This window comes from Engystomops pustulosus, chromosome 2 (assembly GCF_040894005.1).
Source record: "Engystomops pustulosus chromosome 2, aEngPut4.maternal, whole genome shotgun sequence".
In the NCBI taxonomy this organism is placed as follows: domain Eukaryota; kingdom Metazoa; phylum Chordata; class Amphibia; order Anura; family Leptodactylidae; genus Engystomops; species Engystomops pustulosus.
In genome coordinates, this window is record NC_092412.1 from 147,188,011 (window position 1) to 147,201,255 (window position 13,245).

Genomic DNA, 13,245 nt, shown 5'->3' on the forward strand with positions numbered 1-13,245 from the left:
CTAGGCTACATTATATAACGAACTCGAGGTTCTTAGTTACATTTTGATCAAATTGTATAAGCCCACCAACCACTTCACGGTGACCTCTTTATGGTGGGTCCCTACGCTATTTTGTGCAGCATCACATGGCGTCCACCCCCGCTGCAGCACAGCGCCGGCAGGGACCAAGACCCGGTTGCCCCCCAGTACCCATACTGGCGGGCATAGCCCCCATGGCTCCGGGCCCAGGCCCCCACCAGCACCGCACCACAGAAGCGGCGGACGCCATGCAACACCGCACCATGTGAACAGGAAAAAAGGCTCACCATGTGTGAACAGGTGTTAAACTCACCGTTCCATGTGGTCTCAGAAACTGGCTGAGAGGAAGTAGGCGGCCCCTAAATGCAGTCTCCTGCTAATTTAAAAACACCTGGGTCGAATGGGGCGGAGTGCTGGTACCAGGAAAAACAAAATAAATGAAGGGATAGAATGTACTAAACCAACATGGGGAGAGAAAAAGAACTGGACCGCACATCCACACATCACACAATGATCTAATGCCGCTAGGCTACATTATATAACGAACTCGAGGTTCTTAGTTACATTTTGATCAAATTGTATAAGCCCACCAACCACTTCACGGTGACCTCTTTATGGTGGGTCCCTACGCTATTTTGTGCAGCATCACATGGCGTCCACCCCCGCTGCAGCACAGCGCCGGCAGGGACCAAGACCCGGTTGCCCCCCAGTACCCATACTGGCGGGCATAGCCCCCATGGCTCCGGGCCCAGGCCCCCACCAGCACCGCACCACAGAAGCGGCGGACGCCATGCAACACCGCACCATGTGAACAGGAAAAAAGGCTCACCATGTGTGAACAGGTGTTAAACTCACCGTTCCATGTGGTCTCAGAAACTGGCTGAGAGGAAGTAGGCGGCCCCTAAATGCAGTCTCCTGCTAATTTAAAAACACCTGGGTCGAATGGGGCGGAGTGCTGGTACCAGGAAAAACAAAATAAATGAAGGGATAGAATGTACTAAACCAACATGGGGAGAGAAAAAGAACTGGACCGCACATCCACACATCACACAATGATCTAATGCCGCTAGGCTACATTATATAACGAACTCGAGGTTCTTAGTTACATTTTGATCAAATTGTATAAGCCCACCAACCACTTCACGGTGACCTCTTTATGGTGGGTCCCTACGCTATTTTGTGCAGCATCACATGGCGTCCACCCCCGCTGCAGCACAGCGCCGGCAGGGACCAAGACCCGGTTGCCCCCCAGTACCCATACTGGCGGGCATAGCCCCCATGGCTCCGGGCCCAGGCCCCCACCAGCACCGCACCACAGAAGCGGCGGACGCCATGCAACACCGCACCATGTGAACAGGAAAAAAGGCTCACCATGTGTGAACAGGTGTTAAACTCACCGTTCCATGTGGTCTCAGAAACTGGCTGAGAGGAAGTAGGCGGCCCCTAAATGCAGTCTCCTGCTAATTTAAAAACACCTGGGTCGAATGGGGCGGAGTGCTGGTACCAGGAAAAACAAAATAAATGAAGGGATAGAATGTACTAAACCAACATGGGGAGAGAAAAAGAACTGGACCGCACATCCACACATCATTAGCGGCATTAGATCATTGTGTGATGTGTGGATGTGCGGTCCAGTTCTTTTTCTCTCCCCATGTTGGTTTAGTATACTCTATCCCTTCATTTATTTTGTTTTTCCTGGCACCAGCACTCCGCCCCATTCGACCCAGGTGTTTTTAAATTAGCAGGAGACTGCATTTAGGGTCCGCCTACTTCCTCTCAGCCAGAGTCTGAGACCACATGGAACGGTGAGTTTAACACCTGTTCACACATGGTGAGCCTTTTTTCCTGTTCACATGGTGCGGTGTTGCATGGCGTCCGCCGCTTCTGTGGTGCGGTGCTGGTGGGGGCCTGGGCCCGGAGCCATGGGGGCTACGCCCACCAGTATGGGTACTGGGGGGCAACCGGGTCTTGGTCCCTGCCGGCGCTGTGCTGCGGCGGGGGTGGACGCCATGTGATGCTGCACAAAATAGCGTAGGGACCCACCAAAAAGAGGTCACCGTGAAGTGGTTGGTGGGCTTATACAATTTGATCAAAATGTAACTAAGAACCTCGAGTTCGTTATATAATGTAGCCTAGCGGCATTAGATCATTGTGTGATGTGTGGATGTGCGGTCCAGTTCTTTTTCTCTCCCCATGTTGGTTAACCACCAAATGAGTTACTAACTTACATATCCCAAATGTCTGTTTCATGCTTTTATCATTTTTAGGATGACATTATATTTAATTATGGCATCAGACGCCTTTTAACAACGGTTTTCCAGATTTTCAAGGAGATTGTCAAACTGACTTTTTGGGGTGAGTGTTTTTAATGAGATTTGAAATATATAATGTTAGAAAAACTTATTTTCTGCACCCCTCAAACTATCCCAACTATCAGAAACAGCATTTAGGAAGATTGTTAACCATTTGAGAGCTTCACAATAATTAAATAAGTAATAATGTATTAATTTTTTTGTATGAGGGAGGAGTAGAAAAAAATTGCGTAACTGATTTTGACCTTTTTTTGGTGTCAGTACTATTACGGCAATACCATATTTAGATATATTTTCTTACATTTAACTAAATTCAAAGAATCAAACAATGTGAGGAAAAAGCTAAAGTTTTTGTATCGCCATCTACCAAGAGGTATTATTTTTTTTGTCTAATGAGGGCTTATTTTTTGCAGAAGATGTTGCACTTTACAACAGTACCGTTCTGGAGTAGATACATGTTTAGCACCTTTTATTACACTTCTTGTGGGATGAGATAGGTAAGAATCATAAGTTTTGGTGTTTTTTTCTATACAGTGTTCATTGTGTGGTTTCAATAATGATAGTAATAATAATAGTTTTATTGTAATAATAATTGATTTATTGTATAGATAGTTAAGGATACAGGCGGTCCCCTACTTAAGGACACCCGACTTACAGACAACCCATAGTTACAGACGGACCCCTCTGCCCCATGTGACCTCTGGTGAAGCTCTCTGGATGCTTTACTATAGTCCCAGACTGCAATGATCAGCTGTAAGGTGTCTGTAATGAAGCTTTATTGATAATTCTTGGTCCAATTACACCAAAAATTTTGAAACTCCAATTGTCACTGGGGCAAAAGAAAAAAAATTGTCTAGAACTTCCATTATAAAATATACAGTTTTGACTTGCATACAAATTCAACTTAAGAACAAACCTCCAGACCCTATCTTGTATGTAACCCGGGGACTGCCTGTGTTGTGATATAAGTAGGGTTTGTTTGGTTATTTTCACTATTTTAACATTATGGGGCACATTTACTTACCCAAACCCTGCGCAATCCCCGATCCGGACTGTCCAACAGGGATGAACTCTGCCGCGATTCCTGAAGACAGTGCACCCGATTCCTGCATGTGTCGCTTCCCCAATCAGGTCTGCTGGAGTTCACATTCTTCTTCCTGGTGCTTGTAAGTGCTTGAGTTGCGACACAATCCCGGGTGCGATCCCTGAAAAGTCGGGAAAACGGACGGAAATGCGACCCTTAGTAAATAAGCCCCTATTGACACATATTGAATATTTGCTTTATTTATTTTTTTATTTTAAAACTTTTTTCTTTACTTCTTTTACTAGTCCCACTATGGCACATGAACAAGCAATTCTCACTTTCAGCCTAAGCTCACATAGGCTGGCACAGTGGCCAAGATTTATTTTCTGTCTGACTTTGCACATTCTTTTTAAGGAAAACTACTTGCACGCAACACATTTGTGTCGCAGCTGCACTATGCCTATAGTGACACAAAATTCTGCTAACGGTGCGTTCCGGTGCACAGTCGGACCATGCAACACATTTATCATGCATTGCCTGACAGAATTCTGTTGCACGCCCTATGCTAAAGGTGCACCAAAAAAAGTTACAGGAGACGTCAGATTCATAAAGAACGTGCAAGACATTTCAAGAATCTATTCACTGCATACTCCACAGGCAAACTGCACCCTGTATAGGCAAACATTAAATAGTGCAGTTTGCCCTATTTTTGATAGATCTAGGCCAGTGACTGTAAGATTCTGCCACAGACAGAACCCCAGCACTGCAAAAGCAAGGATCCCCTATTAACACTTGCAATCAGCGCTCACTCAGACCGCGGGTAATACACTGGGGTGTCAGCTGTCAGTTACATCTGATACCCAATGGTTCTCGATGCCATTTCAGTTCAGGTGATTTGCTGAACCATTGGCTCAGCGGCGTACACATTAACAGGGGTCCCGCAATGCTGTACATGTACAGCTTTGCGCACTTAAGGAGTTAATAGCACAACATTTTTGATGATTTCACCTACAAGATGGTTTAACAACCTAACAATTAATTGGGCTACACAAAATTATTTTAGGATGTTTTTTTCATAACTTTAAAATATATATATATATATATATATATATATATATATATATATATATAATTTTTTTTTTTTTTTTTTTTTTTTTTAATTTATATTTAAAAACCTGATTTCAACATCATGGAGTCTGACAGAAAGAGACAGCTCTTGAACAAGAAGATGTGTGTTTAGTCTTCCAAGACATTTTAAACAACTTCCCTGCCAATTATTTACAAAAGTGTGAGCCTATAAGAATTGATTCTGTTTTCACGACAGAGCGGGATAACACCATATATTCATATGGATTGATTCAGATTTCTATTTTTGTAAAAGAAGTAATTTTAAAACATTACTGTCACTGTATATATATTATTGTCATGTTATATTATATGCTACCCAAGAGGTCAAAAAGAAGTTCCGTGGGAATGAAGACTTGACAGATAATATAATGCCAAAAACAGATATGTTATAGTGTCACCAATGGTTTTATCAATTTTCTTTTATAATTAAACTGGCATTTTCAACCATACTGTGTTATATACATCATATTTTTTGGACTATAAGACGCACCTTACTATGACGCTCCCCAGATTTGGATATAAAATAAATATTTAGCATTAGCTCTCAGTCCCCTATACTTAATAGCTCCACTCACCCCCATCTGCTCTTTATCCCCTCTTTAATACTGCCCACCCCTCATCCTGCATCTTCCCAGCTATAATCTGTACTTAAATGGTTCTCGAGTTTTCATCGGAAATCAGAAATAATGGGCATCGTGCCAAAGAAGGGTTACTTTTTCTTTGTTCTCTGCTACTGAATTTGGTTAATGACATGTTTCTTTCTCTGTGAATTTTGAATTTTCAATAAGATCAACTGTATATTGGCTGTAATGTAATAGATAGTAGTGAGTAGTGATGAGCGGGTTTGTTGAAATTTGGTTATGACAATTTCGTAAAAAATTTTTTGGAAACTGTTTTGAAAACAGAAACTACTTACAAAAAGTAAGGGGGGTGTGACCCTGCTGTTACACAGGCCAATAACAGCCATGTTCAAACAGACATGGTCGTGGTTGCTATAGGGCTGAAAGCTGGTTGATTGGAGGGAGGATGTGTAATGATGTCATCAGCTGCTTTCTACAAGTGGTTAGACTGCAACAGTCCCGGGACTGCAGTTGGTAGCTGGCAGATGGGGATCCCTTGCATCATAGTTCTCTATAGTAACTTAAACTTTAAATGAGCAGCAACACCAAATAGGACAGCACAGATATATTATGAACACTACAGATGTAAAAATGTAAAAAACAGACCAAGTTATATTCATTTGTGAGGGGTAGAAAGAAAACAGCTGGAAAAGAAGCAATATTTATGTTAGTCATTTGTGCTTCTGAAATGTTACAGACCATTTATAACGGAGGATTCTGAATTATATAACACATGATTAATTTTTATGCATAAATGTTAAATGCATCCACCCATATAAACATTTAAAACTCGTGTTGTACCTCAATGCAGGGCCAGATTAAGGGTACCAGCTGTATGGAGCCCCTCATTTTGGATGCCCCCCCCCCTTAATCGACAGCCAATGCAGGACCCTCTCCCACAACACTATATCTAAAAGATACCACATACTTATACTGTTTCACATATCAGCCCAAGCACTAGAAATATTAGAAACAATAGTATATTTAATTTTAGAGTGGTTCATATATTCATAATGTTACAAACTACTTCCAATTTTGGTCCACATCAACCCAAATAATAATAATACCACTATACCATTACCAAATAAAACTACCATAAGACCAATATTACAAACAATAGTGCTATAATTGCCAAATTATCCCTCCAAACTGTGACCACTGCATTACCACAACATAATGAAAATACTAAAATCCTGATAATAAACACAATAATTTACCAAATATATACTACATGTACTGATAATGTTTACCGCCATATAATTATTATACTAACACCACCATACAAAGGACAATATCACTCATGACACCTCTGTACAAGGCCCAAATATAACATTACATTGTACAATAATTATTACCATTACATAATAACTGAATAATAACCTATAAACCTATTTACCACCATTCAGTAGTAGATACTAGTCCGGCAGAAGCAGAAAGGCTGCAGTGTAATCCAATGATTTACAGATGATGTATCTGATGTTGTATCTTCCCTTTGGTTTGATCTTTCTGGTGACTTCTACCAGCTGGGTATATACTTCTCACACCTGATCCCCATACATATCAAATACACCCCTCACACCACAACTGACCACCGTGTGCCCCACAAATATCATATATATCCTGTACACTACAAATGACCACACTGTGCTCCCACATATCGTATATATATCCCTCATACCACAACTGTCCACACTGTTTCCCCACATGTATCTTATATAAAACTAAAACAACAACTGACCACATTGTGCGCTCCACATATTTTGTATATACACCTCATACCAATAACCAACCAAACTATGGGGTTCATTTACTAGGGGGGCGATTCGAGTTTTTGCTACAGGTTAACCGAATATTTCAGTTTTTCGCCGATTTTCCATGTATTGCCCCTGGATTACGGCACACGCGATCGGATTGTGGCGCAACGCCGCCGACATGCACACGACGGTAATCAGGAGAGGGGCCATACGCAAACCCGACGGATTCGGAAAAACCGCCGGATTTTTTCGACTCGGATTCGAAAAAAGTGTCGCTGGACTCGCGCTTTCCTGCACTCGGCGCAGCTTGGTGAAGATCGCTGCATTCCGATGAACTTCAGCGCAGCAGCGACACTTGGTGGACGTCGGAGGAACTACCTTAGTAAATCACCAGAAGACCCGAATCCACCGCAGAGAATGCGCCGCAAGATCGCGAATGGACCGGGTAAGTAAATCTGCCCCTATATGTTAGTAACTATGCACAGTGATGTCACAGCACAGGGGGTTTATACACTGTGATGTCATAGCACAGGATGGTTTGTACTCAGTGATGTCGCAGCACAGGGGGTTAATACACAGTAATAGCACAGGGGATTAATATACAGTGGTGTCACTGCACAAGGGGTTTATACACGGTGATGTCACAGCACAGGGGGTCTATACACATTGAAGTCACAGCACAGGTGGGTAAAACACAGAAGAATGTCTTTAAACGCCAAGCTTCTACTTCATTCCAGGGATCCGGAATCTCTACAATGATATCACAGCACATGGCGTTAATACACAGTAATGACACAGCATAGTTTGTTAATACACAGTGATGTCACAGCACAAGGGGTTAATACTCAGTGATGTCACAGCACAGAGGAGGTAATACACAGTGAAGTCACAGCACAAGGGGGTTAATACACAGTGAATTTACAATACAGGGGGTTAATACACACATTGCATAACCTTCCAACTGCAGAAACACATCCTCCTCACTCACCCCAGGGAGGGGGTGGAGTGACCAGTGAGGTAACATACTTAACACTGATTGGCTAGGTTTTGGCTGGCAGCCAGCTCAGCCAATCAGTGCTAGGTATTCAGATAAGAGGAGGACAGGCCAGTCTGCATGCAATGCAGACTGACCTGACGTGTTTAACAAAAAGCACACAGCATGGAGGCCCTGTGTGCCCACCCTATAATTATTGGAGCTATTGGATCCAGATCGCTGGGCTGGTACATCAAAAACGACAATGATAATCCGGCCCTGCCTTTAGGTCAAAAAGGGTAGATTCACTCTGCTCTATGATGTCAGGTGTTCTTGTCATCGCTGCTGTTTAGTAGCTCCTTAGACAATAAATGTAAGGAGTTCCGTCCCTAGTGTGATGTTGGACAGTGCCCCTGAACTCTGCACGGTCTGTGGTTCACAGACCAACAATGGCATTATGAATTTTCCCTAAAGTTGTATGGGCTGAGCCCTTTGCATACAGAGTGGGTATCTACTGAATTATATAGCAGAGCCTTGTCACTCTTGTTCAGTGCTGGCAATGATCGATACTGGTAAATCTTTTAGGTAGGGCGGTGCATTGAGCACCACCATATTGATGCACCTTCTGTGAGGAGCTTGAAAAAAAAAAGTTCAAAAAGTTGAAAAAAAATCACATCACCTTATATTAAATATCTCCAAATCCCAAAATTCTCCAAAATATAAAAATAATTATCTGTGATTTTTGCTACCAATACATTTTCCAAAAGGGCATCAATGAAAAAGTCAGCCTGATTTTCTAAAAATGACTACGATACAAAGGTTCAAATACCAAAGAATAAAAAATGTATGGATGTCAGAATAAGGCAGTCATCTTTTATTTTTTTATGACATGCATCTCATTGCTGCTTAAAGGGATTTTCCAAATTTTAAAACAATTCCATAAAGAGCACAACACTTCCCCATAGTTTGTGTCAGTTTGTGCCAGTATTGCAATGGAAATGAATGGAGCTAAGTTGCAAGGCGAAGTACTAAACATGGTCAAGCAGCTGTTTTTGGAAGAAAGTAGCCATGATTTTCAAATCTCAGATAACCCCGTTAACAAAAAGTTTACCACTAATTTGCCTGGTTTAAACCCATCAAAAAGTGCTAGATCTCAGTGGGCTTAATCTGCCAAAATCCGATTGCGTGCGCCAAAAACCCCTGTTAAATGCTGCCCAAAACGGAAATAGTCGGGAAACTCGGCGGAAATGCGCTCCGCCGACCCTTAGTAAATATGCCCCTATGTGTTCATTCAGTCCCCGAGCTAAGCTCGGCAATTTCCAACAGCTCCATAGAGATGAATGGAGTAGAAAGGACATGCACAGCCGTCTCCTCCGCTTATCTCGGGGAGTGATGAGGAGTCCAGCAGAGGTACATTAGACACCATTGGACCCTACGTGCTCATGATCTGTGGGGGTCTACCACAAAACTGTTATATATTTGGATAACTCCAGACAAACAAATTTTGGTCCCTTTGACAATTGGATTTTCAAAATTTTGGGTTATCATGGAAACAAGAATTAATAATAAAGTGTAAAAGATATTTTTTTAATCTAAGAAGAGAACACTGTAATTTCTTTCATTTTTATGTAAAGTTTTTATATAATATTATTTTAATATGAAATAAAAGTGTAGCTCTTTCTAGCTGAAAAAAAAATATGAAGTAAGTATTACTTTGGACATCTTCAAACTTCTGCACTTTTAATTCATTATAACTTTATTCCTTATTATAACTTTATTAAGGATGAAGGTCTATGTATTTTATTTAGTGACTAATTTATTAATATATTTAATTTGTTTTCTAATTTCCAATAATGGATCCAAAGTGCAGGTTAATAGCTTGTACCTTTTGGATATCCTGGACATTAAATATTATTATTCTTTGAAAATATCTTTTCAACTCCTGCAGAAAGAAGAAGGCTAATTATGTAAGCAGTTACACAGAAAATATCTTTTTACAATAAGAAAAAAATCCATTTACCATTCTTTGGATGAGATAGATTAATTAGGTTCATTAAAGATAATTTATCATGGATCAGAGGGGGAGAGATGTCTTCCTCCCTGTAGAATAAGTCCATTAAATATAACCTTGCAAACCTATTCATTATTCCACTTAAGATGATCCAAACTCATGTGAACCACAAGCCAACTAAAGGAATGCTTTAATTATTTGTAGACAGGTCCCCAAAAACCTAAGTCTAGATCTATCCAATTGTATTTTGTATTATTGCTACTTGTATTAGCATGTATGTGTCTACATAGATTCACAATAATATTTCTTGTACTGAAGCCATGTTTCAGAAACACAATCTTCATTATTTTTATGCAAAGCTGCTCTATATACTGTACACCCTAAAAATGATATGTACCACCAAATATTTTGCATACAGGCCATACAAGAAGACCGTCTCCTAAAAAGTCAATTTTTTTGAACAAAACAGAACAGTACTAAACAATCATATCCCCCCCTAACCGAGTACAAAGATTGCACTGGATCTAGCTAACAAATTGCATATCTCCTAAGCACACATCTGAGCGAAGTTTTAACAGGAACTCTCAGCATTTACAGCTGATACATTGCTTAATGTAGACTATCACAGTAGAGCCAAATTATAGGATGTAGATATTCACAGTATTACCACATCACTTCACATTAATGCACATAAGGTCATCACCTACAGATTCTAACAAACATTATTTCTCTGATCAATGAAAAAGATGGTGAGCCCAGGGTGTCAAGCCATGAGCACCATATTGATTCAAACTTCTTAAGGGTGTTTCTTTTCTGATAAACAATTTTTTCCATTTATGGAAACAAGTTAACTCTTACTCACATGAGGCATTTACATCCTTCCAGTGCAAGGCAATTAATTTTTAGCTAAATATAGTAGACATAAAATGGCAACCTTGTGACCCTCCAGTACATTAAGATCAGCAACACATCCCAAAATGCGCATCTGAGGTTGTCTTCGAACATTACTCGAATAAACCCTATGAATTAGGCCTCATGCACATGACCGGATGGTCTTTTGTGTTCTGTATATACGGCTGTACTCTGACCGTAATATGGGATGTATTGCAACAGTATGGTAACATATTGCACCGTATCCGTACCATATCTGTATAAAATACGGTGGACTGGCAAATGATGGCTGGCTGACTATTGGCTGGCTGACAGAATGCACCTGCCACTGGTTCTGGATATGGCAGCATATGGTGTACATGCGTTAGCAGCACGTATTTAGCTCGTATTTTATACGTTCCTATTGACTTCTATGTGCCTTACGGAATGGAAATACAGTGGAAAATAAGACATGCTCTATATTTTTATACGGCCGTTTTTATATGGTCGTGTGCATGGCGCCTTATGCTGAGGACTTGCTTCTAAAACCTACAGAGCCTAGGGCAGTTCCACAATAAGTGAATAAGATCCACATTGGCCACATCACATCTGGGACACCTATCATCTCTCCTACACCCTTTCTTGAATGGCCTTGCTAGAGTGAAATATTCCCTATGGAAGAGGTAAAGGTTAGAAAGTTGGTGTGCCTCATTGACTGAGACTTTAGAGAGTGTAGCACATACTGCCACTGATCATCTAATACCTCCCAAACATCTGTCACCTATTTAGCTTGAACCCCCAATGGATATTTAATAAGATATCTCCCTCAAAGTTGTGAGTAGTTCCATGAGATGATCCCCCTAGTGTCTCATACCATGCTTACTCTCTGTGACACTGGGTTATTAAGAAATTGATAAAAACAAGACTGTGGCAATTTAAATTCTCCCCGTAATTGTTCAAATGTCTTCAATACTGTCCCATTAAATAGATTGCCCAGGTATTTAACTCCTCTACTTATCCAATTCGGAAAGTGTTCAGGCTTGCCCAGTTCTGGATACAATGGGGGTCATTAACTAAGGGCCTGAATCGCGTTTTTCTGGCGGGCTTGCCCGAATTTTTCCGTTTTGCGACGATTTTCCCTGAATTGCCCCAGGTTTCTGGCGCATGCGATTGGATTGTGGCGTCTCGCCGTCGCCGTGCACGCAACGGAAATCGGGGGCGTGACCGTATGAAAACCCGACGGATTCGGAAAAACCGCCACATTTAAAATAAAAAAAGTGTAGCTTGACACGCACTTACCTGCACCCGGCCTGGCTTTGTGAACTTCAGTGCATTCTGACGAACTTCAGCGCAGCAGCGACACCTAGTGGACATCGGGGGAACTACCTTTGTGAATCGCCGGAAGACCGGGACCGGGTAAGTAAATCTGCACCAGTATGTTTGTAGGCTGCCTTTAGTATGACAAAAAGATATTAAAAACATTTTTATGTACTATAGAACTAATGATAAGGCCCTTAAAGTGAAACCGCCATTTGAAATAATTTGCTATATTCTGTATGGGAGGATGTAGGGAAAAGTTTTCTATTACACTTTGTTAACAAATTTTACTTTGTTTGTAAAAAAAAACCAAGCTACTCCCTCCTATAAAGATGCTTATTTCAGCCTCCCCTTCCGTGCTTCGCCTCCACTTATATTTGAGCTCTTCTCTGATCATTTTCACATGATTTAGGAGGAGAATTTTTTATAGGCAAACCTGAGAGATTTCCCATAAAAAAGAATGAGTGGATTTTAGCAAAGTTTTCCTTTGGTAAAATCTATGGTGAAATTCTCCACCCAGTCCATTCAATATATAGGGTGTATTTCACAATTATTCTAGTTTATTCTGATGGTGCTTATCAGTCAAAATCTGAGATGGAAAGCACAACTGTGGATATTACCGTAATTAAGATTTTAATACTGCCATGTAAACATAACCTGAAAAACACAGCACTAAAGAACACAACAGCATATTTTGTTTGCAAAGGAGATCCTTTATGATACTATAAAATAAATATGTGACTAATAAACAGAACATTTTTCCTAGGAATTTACCCTACAGCACATACCCAAAAACTGTTAAACTCCTTGTTACTAAGGCTGCATATGCCTTTATTGCTTATTTTAGTCTACACATAGCAATTATCTGATGTTTATCTTGCTATCATTGTTGTAGTAATCTGAACTCTATGATCAACCTTTTACAGTAATTTCTTGAATTTCTTGATGTAGTAATCTGAACGCTATGATCAACCTTTTTACAGTAATTTCTTCAACAGAAACAAGCTCTTGATGTTCTGGTGATTTTTTTTGTCTGGAAGTTTTGTCATCAAAATGTGTTAAAAAGTTGTATCAGTGTTTGCGACTTTTAACCCCATAAAGTTGCAATGGTCATTTCACACCAATCTAACATAACAGTACTAACCAATAAAATTATAATTTTTTTGGCAAGTGCAAGGCTGGATTCATGAACTTTTAAAAAGTTTAATTAAAAGTTGC

General features: G+C 40.6%; 1 long non-coding RNA gene across 1 annotated transcript in view; it reads left to right on the plus strand.

The window, feature by feature from the left end:
* The first annotated feature begins 1,798 nt into the window (after nucleotides 1-1,798).
* LOC140118639 (uncharacterized) overlaps nucleotides 1,799-13,245 on the plus strand; it is a 122,024-nt gene continuing 110,577 nt past the window's right edge. The window contains exons 1-3 of the long non-coding RNA XR_011853225.1: nucleotides 1,799-1,823; nucleotides 2,286-2,373; nucleotides 2,744-2,827. This is a non-coding gene — a long non-coding RNA (uncharacterized lncRNA). The remainder of the gene's footprint in view (nucleotides 1,824-2,285; nucleotides 2,374-2,743; nucleotides 2,828-13,245) is intronic.